This window comes from Felis catus, chromosome B1 (assembly GCF_018350175.1).
Source record: "Felis catus isolate Fca126 chromosome B1, F.catus_Fca126_mat1.0, whole genome shotgun sequence".
In the NCBI taxonomy this organism is placed as follows: Eukaryota; Metazoa; Chordata; class Mammalia; order Carnivora; family Felidae; genus Felis; species Felis catus.
The window spans coordinates 67,245,833-67,262,907 of NC_058371.1; the positions used below are offsets into that span (position 1 = coordinate 67,245,833).

At 33.2% G+C, this 17,075-nt stretch overlaps 1 pseudogene; it reads left to right on the plus strand.

Annotated features, from left to right (window-relative positions):
* Window positions 1–1,200: 1,200 nt before the first annotated feature.
* On the plus strand, window positions 1,201–6,325 carry LOC101086717 (annotated as a pseudogene).
* The last annotated feature ends 10,750 nt before the right edge of the window (window positions 6,326–17,075 follow it).

Consider the following 17,075-nt stretch of genomic DNA (forward strand, 5'->3'; position numbering starts at 1 on the left):
TTATTTCTAAGCTTTCATCTTGCTTAGCCTATCAGCAGCTACTGAGAATCACTTTTTCCTGCATCAAATATTTTCTTTACTTGACTTATCTTGGGGTTTTTACTGGATGTCTCTCTCTCTCTCTCTCTCTCTCTCTCTCTCTCTCTTTCTCCATCTCCATCTCTGATTCTCTTTCTTCTAGTGATTATCCCTTTAATTCCCTTACTGGAAATGTTAGAATGACCCAAGGCTAATTTCTTGGACTCCTTTCTTGTCTCTATTTTCATGTATTCCCTGGTGATGAAGTAGTTGAGTTATACAATAAAGTGTTCAGATCAACAGAGATCATTTAAGAAAAACTAGACTGTTCATGTTGGGATACCACAGAAAAAGCATTGGGAACACCAAAGCATGAGGTTAAAAAGTGCAGTAATTGAAATTAAAGTTATGGAGAAATTATTGTTATTGCTAATGAAAAGCTAGAAATGACCATGATAATGGGTGGCTGAACTGGAGTGAAGGACGAGAACTTTAGAGAAGAGAAATTCAAGTGAAGGGGAAGACAAAGCCTTATTAGAGTCATCAACATAGATATTAAATTAACAAGTATGAAGAAATAATAAGGCTATACAGAGTGAGAGTGATCCTGGAGACGAAACCTTAAGAGAAAAGTAGAAAAATGTCCAGATGAGAAGTAGTGATTTGAATAGAAAGGACAAGTAGCAGAGTAGCTGTATAAAGTTATGCAACTAAAATAAAAGTGGGGCGCTTTAGGGACAGGGGAATGAGGATGAATTTTAAATGGAAATAAGAAGCTAGACAGCAGTTTTCAAATACACCCACACAGTGTAATCACTCAGAAAGCTGAATAAATGCTAATGTTTAAAACCCATCCCTAGCAATCCTGATGATTTTAGTCTGGGCACATCCTTGTAATTTTTAAAGTCTTCCAGATAGTGGTTATGTGAAACCAAGAGTACTTATTTACCCTCAGTTCCAGTAAATACAAGGAATGGAGAATATATCTACAGGGTATAAAATGATCCCAACAAAAGAGAGGTTTTATTCAGACTAAAGGTTAAGAGAAAGGTTGCCTCATTTAATTATTCTCTGGTGATTACTCATGGATTTCCAGGACTGAGGGAAAGTTTTCAGAAGTGGGGAAAGGAAACTGGATGGGAGATGGACTGTGCTGAGTGTATGGTGATTAGATTGGAGTGAATGAGAAAAGCTGATTCTTGCGTGAATGAAGAAGCAGGTAAGTAGCACATCAGATTCCTGCTATGGGTCTTCAAGGCAGATGGTGATGGAAGGCTGTGAGTTTGGTTGGGGTGGAGTATCGGATGGTCTTTCTGGCCTTTTCTTAGCATCTACCTATACATGGAGACAGAGATTATATGTGGCAATCTTATTCTAAGGCTCTCACTTGACCTCTTATTCCTCTGAAAGGAAGCCATATTTCTCTGAAGGACAAACTTCTGGGGACAGCAGATTTTTTTGAAATCCTAGAAGCAATAAGGGGGTGGCTTTATCATTAACATCTCTAACAATTTAAGAATGTCTGCTACTATATGGCTACTTAACATTCATCTGCAAGGTCTAGGTGATGAAAGCAAACAGGAGGCTTTCACAAATAACTTAAAAAGCAGTCATTGTTTTATTTTGAGATCTTATCATTACTAAAAAAACCTTGCAAGACAATATTTTGAAGCACAACATAGCTACTGAAAGATTTACGAGATGGCTGGAAACGTAATATGCTCTAAAAATCAATAGCTTTTCTACATACACAAAATAAATTGTGATAATGTAAAGAATAACATAATATCAGAAATTGCAAATTTCAAGCTTCATACCCTTGACCTCACAGAATAGCATAAAGTTGTAATTGTTATAAGAAAAAAAAGAACACAATTTCATAGGGCTTAGAAAGTGAGAGGAGGAAAATGAAAAGGGAGAAGCATGATGAAAGAAGAAAAATTTGATGAAAAAGAGACATTTCAATCAACCTTTGAGCTTGGTTCCCTTTGCCGACAATAACAACAACAACAACAATAACAACAACAACAAAAAGGGTGTGGGTTTACAAATAATCAGATTCCTTGCATATCTGTTAAAGGTCTTTAAATGCTCTTCTTAAAATGAGGTGTATCTTTGACAAAGACAAGAACAGATAAATGCAGGGAGATGTTGGAAAAGTGTAGAAGAGAGAGAAGAGAGCAAACAGCCTGATAGGAGAAACAACTATTAGACAAATGAGGGAGGGAAACAGTTCTCAATCTCTGAACAACATGGTAGAAATATATATATTTTTAATAGAAGTATGTAACCCTTAACCCACCTATAATATTGCTATATCAGGAAATCGAATTTCTTGCATAATGCCATGTATTCATTAAATGCTTCTTTCTAAGAAGCATTAAATTATGGAAAATTATATCTGATATATATTTTCTAAGAGGCAAAATATTTACGTAGCACCTGACTGGCTCAGTCAGTAGAGCATAACTCTTGGTCTCAGAGTTGTAAGTTTGAGCCCCATATTGGGTGTAGAGCTTACTTAACAAAAAATCTTTAAAAAAAGTTTTAAAAAGTCTATAAAAATGTAAAAAAAAATTTACATGTAGAAGACCTTTATTTTCAGTATTTTATGATAGTTTTATTCTGTACCAGTACAATTTTTTTATCCTGCATGATATATGAACATTTCAAAATAGTTACTTGTTCTTTCTTTTTCTTTCACTACTCTTCTTCTTTTTTAAAGTTGGTTTGAAATTAATATTCCATTCCACAAGATCAACTGAGAGAATTTGAAGATTCTGATTTTGAATAACACTTTCTCAAATTTTTTTTTAAAAAAATGTATTTTAGTCTTATTGATGGTGGATGACTTTTGGTATAGTTTACATCATCTTCTAAGAAGAAATTGTTACCTTATTTAATTATGTTGTCTTTGTAATCATCATTATTATCTGAGAAGCCTTATCACACACCAATGAATATATGCATTATTTAATGGAAAAACAAATATTCACACTTTGGGGAGAAAGGTTGTGTTTTATTCATTTTGTTAGTTTGCCCTATTTTTACTTTATTTTTTAATTTTTTTTAACGTTTATTTATTTTTGAGACAGAGAGAGACAGAGCACGAATGGGGGAGGGGCAGAGAGAGAGGGAGACACAGAATCCGAAGCAGGCTCCAGGCTCTGAGCCATCAGCCCAGAGCCCGACGCGGGGCTCGAACTCACAGACCGTGAGATCGTAACCTCAGCTGAAGTCGGATGCTTAACCAACTGAGCCACCCCAGCGCCCCAGTTTGCCCCATTTTTAAAGAAATAGTCTACATTAATTCAATTTAGATAACAAAGAGTATTTTGTTGTTATTTTTATTTTTGTAAGCACAACAGGAACTACATAGCTTTAGCAATTTTAATTGATATAAAGCAATGAATTAAAAATGTTATGAAGGGAAAGCCTATAAAATAAAGTTTAGAAACAAATGACAATTTGGAAATAATATTGTAAAGCATATATAGGCAGAAGATTTAGATACTTAATTTTCAGTAGAAGCGAAATACATAATAAGATAATCAAGGCTTAATTAATTTTGATCATGAATCAAAATTTTATTTCAAATTTGCTGCAAGAGAAGAGTCATCTTGTCTAGCTAATTCAAAGATCACTTTTTGGCAGAGATATTTATAGCGGAGGTAAAACGACTTTATGTAACCAGCTGTTAGGCTGCATTAAAAAAAAATCTGGTTGAAGATCATTAGATTCCTTGCAAGTCTGTTTAGAGATCTTTAAAGATTCTTCCTAAAATGGACATTTTGTTGAATGGATTTCCAAGAACATCTATTCAGCTCATTAAAGCGCATCTGAAAATTGAGCATTCTTTCAAGAATGCTAATTCAGTTTCCAGAGGATCAACTAATGCGGTTAGACCACAAAGTTATGCCACATTCTAGAACTGGAACACTTTTCAAAGCCCCCTTTTTAAAATAGGTAAATTTTAAAGATTTATGTGTTTGTGCTAATGTCATTTGAATTTAGGTTAGAGTCAATTTGCTTTTACATTTTCCACTGTGTAGATGTAAGCTTGTATATTTATAAAATGGTGACAACTGACACTGTGAGTAATATTTGTGCACAGATTGGCATTTTTCTTCAGATTATTTGCTGTATTATGCATATTTTCCAGGAAAATTCTCATCATTATCATTATTATAAGAATGACTCAGCTTCAGTGGGAGAATTTTTATTCAAACTTAAGCTTTTCTAGTATACATACTTTATTTGCCATTTTTTTATTTATATAGACTCTGAGTTATAGATATATAAAATTCATTAACTAAAAGAATTAAATATCATGACTTATGTTCAAAATAAATACCAAAGGTCATGTGTAGCTGTTAAACAAACCAAGGGCAGAGAAATAACTTTTTTATGGAGATATAATACCTCAGGGCTGAATTTTGGATTTCTTCTGTAGTGTCATTATATATTTTTCTTTTTGCTGTCCTTCTCACCTGGCCCACTTTTCAACCAAAAAACAAGTACCCACTGATTTAAATATTTGGGATAGCCTTCTTTCTTCAAGATTCTAAATTTTGTGAGGGTCCTTGGCTTTTCAGAGAATAAAATTCTTCAAACCTATAGGACAGATAGTCTCCAAGGTATGGAACAAGTACAAGTTTAAATTTGGGGGAGAACTTTACAGACACCATTTCCATATATAAAATACAACCTTTGTCCAATGGTCTCCTAGATTGGATCCAGGAAAAGAAAAAGAATGTTGGGAAAGCCAGTGAAATCAAAATTGTCTTTTTTTTTTTTTTTTTTTTTACTTCATAGAATGTGTAAATGATCATTTCTTAGTTATAATTTTACCATGGTTATGTAAGAGGAAATATAAGCTGTGGGAAGGGCATATGGAACACTCGACTATTTTTCAACTCTTCTGTAAACATAAAATTATCTCAAAATATACATTTTTAAAAATGAAAGAAAAATAAAATGAAACCTTTGTGGTTTCCTTAACAGATGTCTTAAAGTACTTAAGTAAATGCAATTTATCTTTAACTATAATCCTTCTATCATCTTCAGTTTTATACACCCCATTTATGTAATTATACCCTGGTTTGAAAGACAGATGATACATATTGATCTATGCAGGCAATGATATCCACATGAAAACAAAATGAGTAGAAAATGTCTGGCAACCATTCTGAGTAGTTTTGCAAACAAGTTCATCTATATATAATATTTCAACAGAATCGTTATAAATTCTAACAGTGACACTGTTTGCAAAGTATGGTTTGATTTTTCACAAGGGTGTTGTAGTTAGAACTAAGAAAATTTAATCCAATGCCCTGGATCAACAGACAAGAGTGGCTTTTCTAAGCTGAGACCGTTGTAAACGTATACCTGAAACCTGCAAAATTAAAGATTGCAGATTAGGAAAAAAGGTAAAAGACCTTCACCATATGTTTATCAGAAAATAAAGTTTTTAAAAATGATACATCTTGATTTTCCTTCTAGAATATCTGGTCTGCAGCTTCTAATTCATTGCAGGACATTCGAGCTAGTGTTAGAGAAGAGCAGAAATCACCAGACAATGATAATACTGAATAGGTCAATTAGTTTATTGCAGCAACTAACAATATTATAGCCGGGAGTGAGGAATTCCCTGTTGACAGTATGGTACATACAATGAGACCTTACCTGTAACAGTTTCAAAAACACTTAGAAGGTCTTATGGGATAATGCATGCAGAGGATAATCCATATGTAAAGTCAAATAAGTACACAGACACAAGGAATTTCAGCTTCTCTTTAGTTGTGGAAAACATTGGGTTATTTTTTTCTTGCTTTTCTGACTTCTCTATTAATTAGTGCAAGAACAAGACAACAGGTAAATGACCCTTTGAAGAGTGCAACTTTGAGTTGAGTGGGGCAATATCTCTGCCATCCAACTCTTTGCAGGGGCCTTGGCATGGAGTTGTAACCAATCAGCAGCTGCAGGTGCCACCATTCTGTCTTCAGCTTCACTGAGTTTCCTGTGGCCAGAAATGTTCTAAGTCACCTCCAAGTTACAAAGCATTCAGCAAACAAAGGCAAGGCAGAGTCACCAGAAATGGACACCTGATTTCCATGACAAATATGGTCATGCTGTATCAGCTAGGGGAGCCACTTTCTGTGTTGCTATGTGGGCGTATATGGCAACACAAATTGGAATAGAATAAAATCTGTCCCTGGTTGGCAGAGTCACCCCGAAGGAATGGAGAGATCAGCAATCAATCATACCAGCTGGTGTAATATTGAATTGTTTAGAAACCAACTCATAATTGATGCCAAGTAAAAGCACTGTGTACCCATTAAAATATGGCATGATTGAAGAAATAAAGTACATTTGAAACCTTTAAGAAACCTCTCCCATCTAGGAAAATATAAAGAAAAAAAATAACTTCTCTGTTTCTTTATGACAAGAAAATGCCTACCCAAATATTATAAAGTATTCTCCACTCTATACACTTCCTTCTTTTAGGAAAACAAATCAACATACACCTTAATATATGTGCCTTTTATTTGTATGCATATATATAGAGTCAAGCAAATAATAGTAGATAGCACTTAAAATTTTAAATTGTAGATTCTAACTGCAATCTTTCAAAATATATTTATGATAATGTCTGTTTAATACAACTATTTTACCTTTTAAATTTAAATGTTATGAAGAGCTAACATTTACATATAGATAAGGTCACAAAGATAACAATTGTTTTCTGGTGACTAAAAATTCTTTATGCATTTAAATTCTTTAAAAACATTGCTCATTAATTAACTTATGTAATATTAGTTTAAATAGCTACTGTCAAATATATAAGTATATACTACAGAACCTGTATATTAATAAAATTCTTAAATTAAAAAACTTGCATTTTAATGTTTATTTTTAAGAGAGAGAGAGAGAGACAGAGCATGAGTGGGGGAGGGGTGGAGAGAAAAGGAGACACAGAATCTGAAACAGGATCCAGACTCTGAGCTGTCAGCACAGAGCCTGATGTGGGGTTCAAACTTGGGAATGGTGAGATCGTGACCTGAGCCAAAGTTGGATGCTTAACTGACTGAGTCACCCAGGTACCCCCAAAAACCTGCATTTTAATTTGATATCTTAAGGCAATAAAACTTTGCTGATATTAAAAATGTATTAGTGAGTTATGTCAAGCACACTTTAGATAAATATTCATAAGTGCATACTAATAACAATAAGTGAATAAATTTGTAAATGAAGGAGAAGAGCCACATCTCTTGTACAAAAGAATTCCAAGTAATGTACGTAGATACTCCATCCGAACGGAAGGAGGGCAAAAATCCCTATTCATTAAGCTTGCACTACATATAGTGATTTCCTTCCACAGAGCACCATGTGGAAGGAAAGGGGAAAAAAAGTAACATTACAGAAGAAAGACTTGACAAACACTACTTCCTCCAGGTGGTCAAGTTCAGCATCAACACTCAGATCTCTTGATGGTAGTGTGTACCCTTGATATTATCATATCTGATAAAACTGGCACTTTGCCTCTGTGATCTTTCCCCCAGAAACCCAAGCCTTAATGTAATCATGAGAAAAGAATCACATTGCTTCCAAAACAGGAGCTTCCTACAACCTTCCTCACCAGTATTCTTAGACACCATCAGGATCATCCAGTTTAAGGAAAGGCTGGGACACCTGGGTGGCTCAGTCTGTTAAGTGTCAGACTTCAACTCAGGTCATGATCTCAAGGTTAATGAGTTCCAGCCCTGCATCTCACTCTCTGCTGTCAACACATATCTTCTGTCCCCCTCTCTCTCTGACTCTCAAAAATAAGTAAACATTTATTTATTTTCTCTCTTTCTCTCTTTCTCTCTTTCTCAAAAATAAATAAACATTAAAAAAATAAAGTTTGAGAAACTATCCGAGCCAATAGAAGCCTAAGGAGACAAGAAAACTAAAGGCAATTCTGTAGCCTGGACAGAACTACTGACAGAAAGGTGCAAGGACCTGTTCGTGCTTATGGAAACCAAGGAGATCTTTGGGAAAGGCCAGCAGGTTATGTTTGGGGCACTGATAGCCTCTCCTATAGTCATTTGAGTGGTTTTACAGAGGACTCCTTAAATTCATGGAAGTGTGTAAAAAAATTGCTTAGATGATATCAAGAATGCTAATTCATTCCCAAAGGAGTAGGTAATCTCAAAACAGATTTTGCTTCAGTTCAGGTTGGAGCAAATTTTAGTCATACAAAGAAAATGTGATATCACTGTGTCAATGACTATAAAAGATGAGCAAAACAGAGTTGGCGATGCTATAGCAAAATGTGTATTTTCCCACATTGTAAGGGGTAGTATAATTTGTTTCTATCTTTAAGGAAAGCAGTATTTTAAAGTCTATTGCTTGCACAGGCACGCGTGAGTGGGGAGGGGCAGAGATAGAGGGAGAGAGAGAGAGAGAATTCCAAACAGGCTTTACACAGACAATGCAGAAACTGACACAGGACTCAAACTCATGAACCTTGACATCATGACCTGAGCCTAAATCAAGAGTCAGACACTTAACTGACTGAACCACCCCAGTGCTCCAGCAGAACAGTATATTTTTCAAAGGTGTATGCAATTTGATCCTGCTAGCTTAATTCTAGATCCATACTTGCACGTGATAATTATATGAAAGCAAAGATTCATCTTAGAAAGATGTTTATGACACCAATGTTTGCAAAAGTAAATAAAGACAAAAAACATAGAAAATCAGATCAAATTCTATTTTAATTCTTATTAATTATACGTAGATGCTAAAGCGGGGAGAGTCAAACTTGGTCTAGCAGGGCAGTAACTTCTTTCTGTAAATAGTGTTTTCCTGGAAAATAGTTACGCCTATTTGGTTACATAGTAAGCAGAAAATAAGAAAATCATTCAAATGGAAGTCAAGAATAGGCCAGTAAGAAATTTCACTTTTTTCATTGTTTTGCTTAGGGCTGTGTAGCAATTTTATAGGTAAGCAAAGCATAAAATAAAGTAACAATAATGTACTGTACCTTTTGGCATGAGAATTTCATTTGTCAATCAGGGAAGAATTTATGTAACTGGACAAAACGACATAGTATTGCTAAACCCGTTTATCAATTTCCTTTTACAAGTAGGTTTAATTTTGGTGATCAAGTTGCTTGCTCATAAAACGTTTGCAAAATGTTATCATTAGTTCTATCCCTCCTGGGCTATTGCTATATACTTTTGATTAGGGGATAAATGATCAATCTGAAGTAATAAAGCTTTGAGTCCTTTTACAGGGTTTTTGCAGTTTGTAAGGCTGTTCTTATTATCTTTTAAAAGAATTTAAGAACAAATTACAGTACTTTCAGATGTGATTACATTCCACTACTCTCATTTTCTTCCTGAGCATAAAGACTGAATATGATACCAGTTTATCATTTTATCAGGTATATCATTTTAGTAGGCACATTAGCATTTTTAGACACCCATGGAAAAACTCATTTTAAAATTTTCCTTTCTATTTTAAAATTTCATCTTCAGCTTTGTAATGAGTTTTTTGTATCTCTCATTACTTACATATAAGAAGAAGACAAGAACATCTGTATAACCACATGGTAGCCGCCCTACAAAGTGATCGCATTCACTGGTGAACTATTTTTTCTTTTTTTTAAAATATGGACTGTATTTTTAAATTTCCAGTCTTAGGCGATGACCTGATTTGTTTATTCACACTTTCAAAAATTATTTTTATGTGCCATACAATAAAATAATAAAATAAGTTCTGGGGTTGAAGAAAATACTAACATATGCATAAAAATTAGTTCCATAATTGGGTTCACAATGTAATGGAAAAACAAACAAATGGAAAAACAATGTGGCAAACAAACAAACAAATAACTGTATGAAGAAAATAAAATAGTATTATGAGAAAGAGAGTTTAAAGAAGTAATGAGACTTCAATGGAGGGGTCAGGAATTCCCTCCCAAAGAAGTGGCCACTTCCACTTGTTAATAAACTACCCTAAAAAAATCCTTGATTTACAAATCAGGGAGTATGATCGGCTAGACACTCAGAGGGAGCCTCCTGACCAAAGAACTTAGCACATAAAATATTTGACATACAATGAAAATATAAAACAACAAAATGTTGCAGTAAATCATTATGCTGGTATATGTAATATATATGTTATACAGAATACATACTATATACAATATATATATACATATATATATACCTCATATATTTGTTAAATATATAACATATAGATAAAATATGCATACAGATATCACATATATATCACATATGCATATATATGTGTATGTATATATATGTGTGTGTGTGTGTGTGTGTGTGTGTGTATATATATATATATATATATATATATATGAACCATTCTTCAAAATAGAAGGAAACACTAGGAAGTATGCAAATATCAGAGTTAACTTTGATATAAACAATTCCATCTGAAACTTGGAAAATATACTTTCATGTTCTGTGGAATTCAGAGGATCAAATGATAAAGAACAAGCCATAACCAAATAGAAATCTAGTGATATAAACTTTCTAAATCTAGATCCTCATGGAGCTACACCTTTCTTGTAAGGACTAATGGGAAAAGAACTCTCCCCCCCCCCCAGAATGAAGTTTCAACAGAACTGTTTCAAACTTGGCACTGGAAAGAGGGGAGAAATAAAAGAGCAGCCCCTATCCCTCATAATTCATAGTCATGAACTGCCTCATGCTTAGATTTTAAGGATTCATTCATGGTCTCTGTGTGATTTGAAAAAGACAAAAAGAGAATCTAACTGAAAGTAGCCTCAGTATGATAATATTTAATAAATGTTTTATGAGCAAACTCTAGAAAATGGTTTGGCAGTACAAATATGTGTATACATTCTTCAAACCACATACACAAGGATCTTCATTATCAGTGATGTTCATAACAGTAACTAAAAAGATCGGTTCAAATATTCATCAAAAGCTGAATGGATAATTAAATTGCGGTAAATTAATGCATTGTCATATGGCATTGAGAATTTAGAAATCAAAATTTTAATAATACCCTGGATGAAGCTCACAAACAAAATGTTAACTAAAAGAAGCCAGATATTAAAACGTTCTGTCTGGGGGTGCCTGGGTGGCTCAGTTGGTTAAGCATCCTACTTTGGCTCAGGTCAGTATCTTGTGGTTCCTGGGTTCGACCCCCGCCTAGGGCTCTGTGCTGACAGCTCAGAACCTGGAGCACACATCAGATTCTTTTTCTCCCTCTCTCTCTGCCCCTCCCCTTCTCGCTCTCTCTCAAAAATAAATAAACATTTAAAAATAAAATAAAGTGTCCTGTCTGTATGATTTCTTTGTATATTCTTTTCAGGAGGCAAAGATAATGCATCATTTTAGACACTAGGAAGGTGATCACGTATACATAGGTGGTGATTAAGTAGAGGTAGGAGAAGGAGTTTGGAATGCGGGCAATGTTCTCATTCATGATCTAAGTGCTCATTACATGAATGTGTTCACTCTCAAAATGCACTATGTTGTATATACAATTATAATTTATGCACTTTAGTATGTATGTGGTAATTCAATAAAACGAAAAGGAATAGCTTTGCGTATTGTCATCTTCCTTCCTTTTAAAACTTTCTTAAGATGAAAATATTATTGATTATTGACTGTATATAAAGAACACTTATTCCAGTAATATTTCTAGATCTTTCTGTTAGATTACTGACCATATTTCATGAAACGTGGTAAAATGAATAGAGATCGTCAAATTGTGATTAATTTTGTGTGTAAGTTTAGTAGTGACAACTTTACAAAAACTCAAGGATTAATACTTTTTCATGTATTTCTAGAAAGATGTACATTAGAGAAAACCAGGCTTTCCCAAGTATACAGAAAATAATAGTCATTTTTCATTGCTAACAGATGGAGAATATTTAAAAGTAAAATAGCAAAATATAGAGAATTACCATGAATAACAGTTAAGCAGTTAAATTTTTTCAAAGTCCAGCAAAATATGAGACTGATTTCAAATGTATTAAAATGTTTTTCTTCGAATTTGAACAAAATTTTTTCAGAGATTCTGTACTTGGGTTATAGAGTTTACTAACAATACTTAAAGTCAAATGCTACATATGTATTTTTTCACAACCACTGAAACACTTTGATGAATGTAACTTAATTTTATAATCACAAGTATCTATAAATATATTCAGTAAATAGATATTTTATTCTTATTTTACTTTTGAGTAAATTAAGTCTTTTAAAACAAAAATGACTGAGACAAATGTAATTCTTTTGACTTTCTTCTTTGTGCCTCATTATAGAAACTGTTTCAAGTATTATTTTAGAAGCTGAATCTCTAATGAATCTGGATAAAATGCAGCACATTTTTATTGGTGTACCCTTACTATATTATCATGTTAATATAATACCATTTTAAATGTTTTTTCTTTTAACATATACTTATTTCTGAGAGAGAAAGAGAGTGCAAGTGGGGCAGGAGCAGAGAGAGAGGGGGACAGAGGATCCAAAGCAGGCTCTTTGCTGACGGCAGACAGCCCGACGTGGGACTCAAACTCATGAACCACAAGATCATGACCTGAGCCTAAACCAAGAATCAGATGTTTAACTGACTGAGCCCCTCAGGCACCCCACCATTTCCATGCTTTTAATCTTTCACTTTTAATAACTGATATGAGTGAAATGAACAGGTTAAAGTAAATATAGGTATAATTTTTACTTAATTAATTAAAGAAGAGAAGTTTACATTGTTGAGTTGGTTTGCTTTTTTCCCTCTCAATACTAATAATTGTATATGTATGGATAGAATCTAGTTTTATTAATATATTACATTAAAGAAATCATTTTATAGAGTATTTCATGTTACAAACACTGGCAATAGGAGTTAATTTATAACATTCTTTTATCTTATCTTGGAGATGACCCAAGGAATAATTTCAAAAGAGGAGCCAGCATTGGAGCCTCAGACTCAAATTTCTAATAAGGAGAATAAGAATTTTTATATGCAACATTTTTCTCACTTAGTAATTGCCATAAAAGTAGAATTGTCATGTTCAATTTTCTTTTCTGTTATCTCTTTCATGAAAAAATGTAGCATGAAACATCATTCCACACTATTAAAAAGAGTAATTGAACTGGAGTCATCCTCGAATTTGATTTGCTAATTGTTCCAGGTTTTTTTTTTTTCTTTTTTTCTTTCCTGGAAGAGGTGCAGGAGAAAAGTACTGAATGAAATTTGCCTTTCATATTCCATCAAATTTAATGCTGAAATCTGATGACAATAATCTTCTAGGAATAGAGAATTTCACAAGGTTATGTTGATGATTGAAAAACAATGATTGGTGCAAATTATATATATATATATATATATATATATATATATATATATATATATATATATATAAAGTGGATGTTGGGAGTTTATATATGGTCTCCTATGAAGCAAAAATTCTTTGACTGATTCCACTATAATGCTATGACAATTTAAAATTTTCATATATAATTATCAATATATTTTATGTGTATGCCTGTATTTAAGGTACATAGATCATGAAGCAGGGGTTGCTTTCGACTAGGCAAGCTTGCAGTCAAGGCCAGATTTAGCCATGTGCGGTTACTCTTGATTTTCACTTTCATATATTTACCATATACATTAAGTACTTACTGTGTGTTAGACATTTGTATATGAACTGATTATTCGTAGCAGGCAACATTAACAAAAATTTACAAAAGGCCCTTATAGAACTTCTCTTCTCGCACTATAAATACTCAAGGAAACGTAATACACCATTGAAGGTTAACATAACATTTACATTTTTTTGGAAACAAAATACATTTTGTTTTCAAGCAGCTGAAGACATATTCTGCTGTTGTGGTAATACAGATAACCTAGACTGTCCTTGTTATACAGGAAACTGAATCCAGAGCCTTCCTCAGTGGTTGTCCTAGGACCTACATGAGTGTGTACGGTGATTACCAAGAGCACTCTTTTGTTGGGCCACATGACTTCCTGCTTTTCCGTGAACATCATTAAAAGCTGTTCTTCATGTAAGACATAGTACCCAGGCAATACACAGAATGCTAAACGGTAATATATTTTCCTTTTGGAATTTAAGAATTGAATTACCTCCATAAATTTAGTATTTATCAATGTGTATTATTAAGTTACCTTTCAACTTTCTGCTAACTTTATCACTGTAGCTAAAAACAGCCATCATGAAGTTTCACTTCTGTTCATAGTGATATAAGGAATGGAATTAATCATTCACCGTCAACAATTATAAAACTAGACTAGTATATAAATGCATGTTTTTAGAATTTAGAAGAGAATCAGTGCAGGAATGTGATCCCTGGAAGGATAACAATCTAGGAGATCCCTACACTTACTATCACTATTTGCTAGAAGGCAACTTCTAAATCAAAGATGCAGGGAGGGGAACCCAAATAAGGCATGGGAACCTCCCTGAGTTTAGAAGATGGATACCAAGGGTTCCAAGGGAAAGGTTTGGATCATAGCCCAGGAAAGAAGAGAATAAGTAGAAAAGAACTTTAGAAACATGACATATAATTGCTTAACACAAACATTAGAAACCAACAACAAAGTATTATGCAGTATATAACATTTGTACACTTGAATTGCATTCTAACAGTGGCACAAAGAAAGGAAGGTATGTGAAAATATACTGCTATAAGAATTCATATCAGAGGTAATGGGATATAATATTACTTGTGGTAGACTGTGATACAGTAAAGATGAATATTATATATCATAGAAAAAGGAGTAACTTTAAATTAGGTATAGTTAATGGTTAATAGTAGGGATTAAATAGAATCATAAGAATTTATAATAAAAATGGAGAAGAAAATTAGAAAAATATCTTGGACATGCAAAGAAACAAAAGGTAAAATGTTAGATTTAAATAAATCTGTATTCAATATTATACTAAAATTAAGTTAACCAAAAATTCCAACTAAAAAAACCAGAATTTGCCAGACTGAAAAAATAAAACATCTATCCACTTCATGCTTTCTATAAGAAGCCCACTTTAAATATAAAGATATAAATTGCTTAAAAATAAAGCAAAAATAATATGTATTACAGAAGGGGTAAACACAGGATGAAAACGCTACAGTGGTATTAGATAATATGTATTCAGGAAAAAAATATTACCAGAGATAAATAATGATATTTATAACAATAAACACATTAATTCATTAGGAATAAACAGCAATTCTAAAAGTATTGCTCTAAATAAAGAGCTCAAAACACATGAAGCAAAGCCCACAAATTTGGAAAAAAAAATAGACAAATTGGCAATTATGGTTGAGTATTGCAATACTCCTCTCCTCTCTCATTAATCCCTAGGACAAGTAGATATAAAATCAGTAAGTATATAGAAGATTTAAACAAATTTATCAATTGACTTGAAATAATAGGTATTTAATGAACATTTCACACAACAGAACAGAACACACATTTTTATATAGCATATGGTATATCCGCTCTCATAGAAGATATGTTTGGCCATTATGTGATATAAGTCTCAATTAATTAAAAGCATAGAGAATATGTCTTCTAAACACAATGGAATTAAATTGGAAATCAGCAACATAAATTTACCTGAAAATTCTCACAGATTTGGACATTAAACCACATACTTCTCATGGAACAAAGGAAATCCATAGCAAAAACTAGGAAATATTTTTAACTGAATGACAATAAGAACATAATATATCAAAATTTCTGAGATACAGCTATATGTGATCAGAGGAAAATTGATAGTTTTAAACTCTTGTGTTAGAGGAGAAGAGAGGCCTATCAATAGTCGTATCATCTACTTTAGACAGTAGAAAAAGAAGAGCAAGGGGCGCCTGGGTGGCTGAGTTGGTTGAGTGTCTAGTTTCGGCTCAGGTCATGATCTTGGGGCTTATGGGTTCAAGCCCTGCATTGGGCTCTGTGCTGACAGCTCAGAGTCTGGAAGCTGTTTTGGATTCTGTGTCTCCCTGTCTCTCTCTGCCCCTCCCTCACTGTGCCCCCCTCTCTCGGTCTCAAAAGATAAATAAACATTAAAAAAAAAAAAGAGAACAGTGAAATGTCCTTTCATTATGGAAAAAAGAAAAGTAAAAGAAGAGCAAAATTAAATTATCTCTAAGGATTTTTGAAAAAAATAGGTAATAAAACGATAATAAAACCAATAAGTGATATAGAAAATGAACAGCTAAAGAAAAATATCAAAAATCTGAAGTTATTTTTCATAATTAATAAAATTTATAAACTATTAGCTAGTCTGATAAAGATAAAAAGAAACAAGATACAAACAAGCAATACCAATAATGAGAGTGACAATGTCACAATGGACTGGTATACTTTAATAGGATCATAAAAAACTATTATGAACAATTTTATTTCAATAAATCTGACAATTTATTTAGATAGGTTCCTTGAAATACACACTCAAAAAACCCAAACTGACTTAAAAAGAAATAAGAACTTTGAATAGCTGTTTTAAAAGAAATTATTCTTAATAAAATCTTTCCATGAAGAAAATTCTAGGCCGGGGTGCCTGGTTGGCTCAGTCGGCTAAGTGTCCGACTTTGGCTTAGGTCATGATCTCATGGTTCATAGGTTCAAGCCCGTGTCAGGCTCTGTGCTGACAGCTCAGAGCTTGGAGCCTACTTCTGATTCTGTGTCTCCCTCTCTCTCTGTCCCTACCCGGCTCGCACTCTGCCTCTCTCTCTCAAAAATAAATAAACATTAAAAAAAAATTAAAAAAAAAAGAAAACACTAGGTCAAGATGGCTATGGCAGTAAATTCTATAAAAAAACTGAGGAAGAAAAAGTAATGCCATTCCTATGCAAACACTTTTAGAATAATCGAGAAAAAGGAAGTATTCTCTAAGTAATTTTATAAAGCTCATTACCATTATACCAAATGAAGATATTCCAAGAAATGAAAAAGATGTAGATGCAAATATCACCAAGAAAATATAAAAAAGAAAATAAGTTAAGATTTAACATTTGAAAATCCATTAATATAATCCATAATAA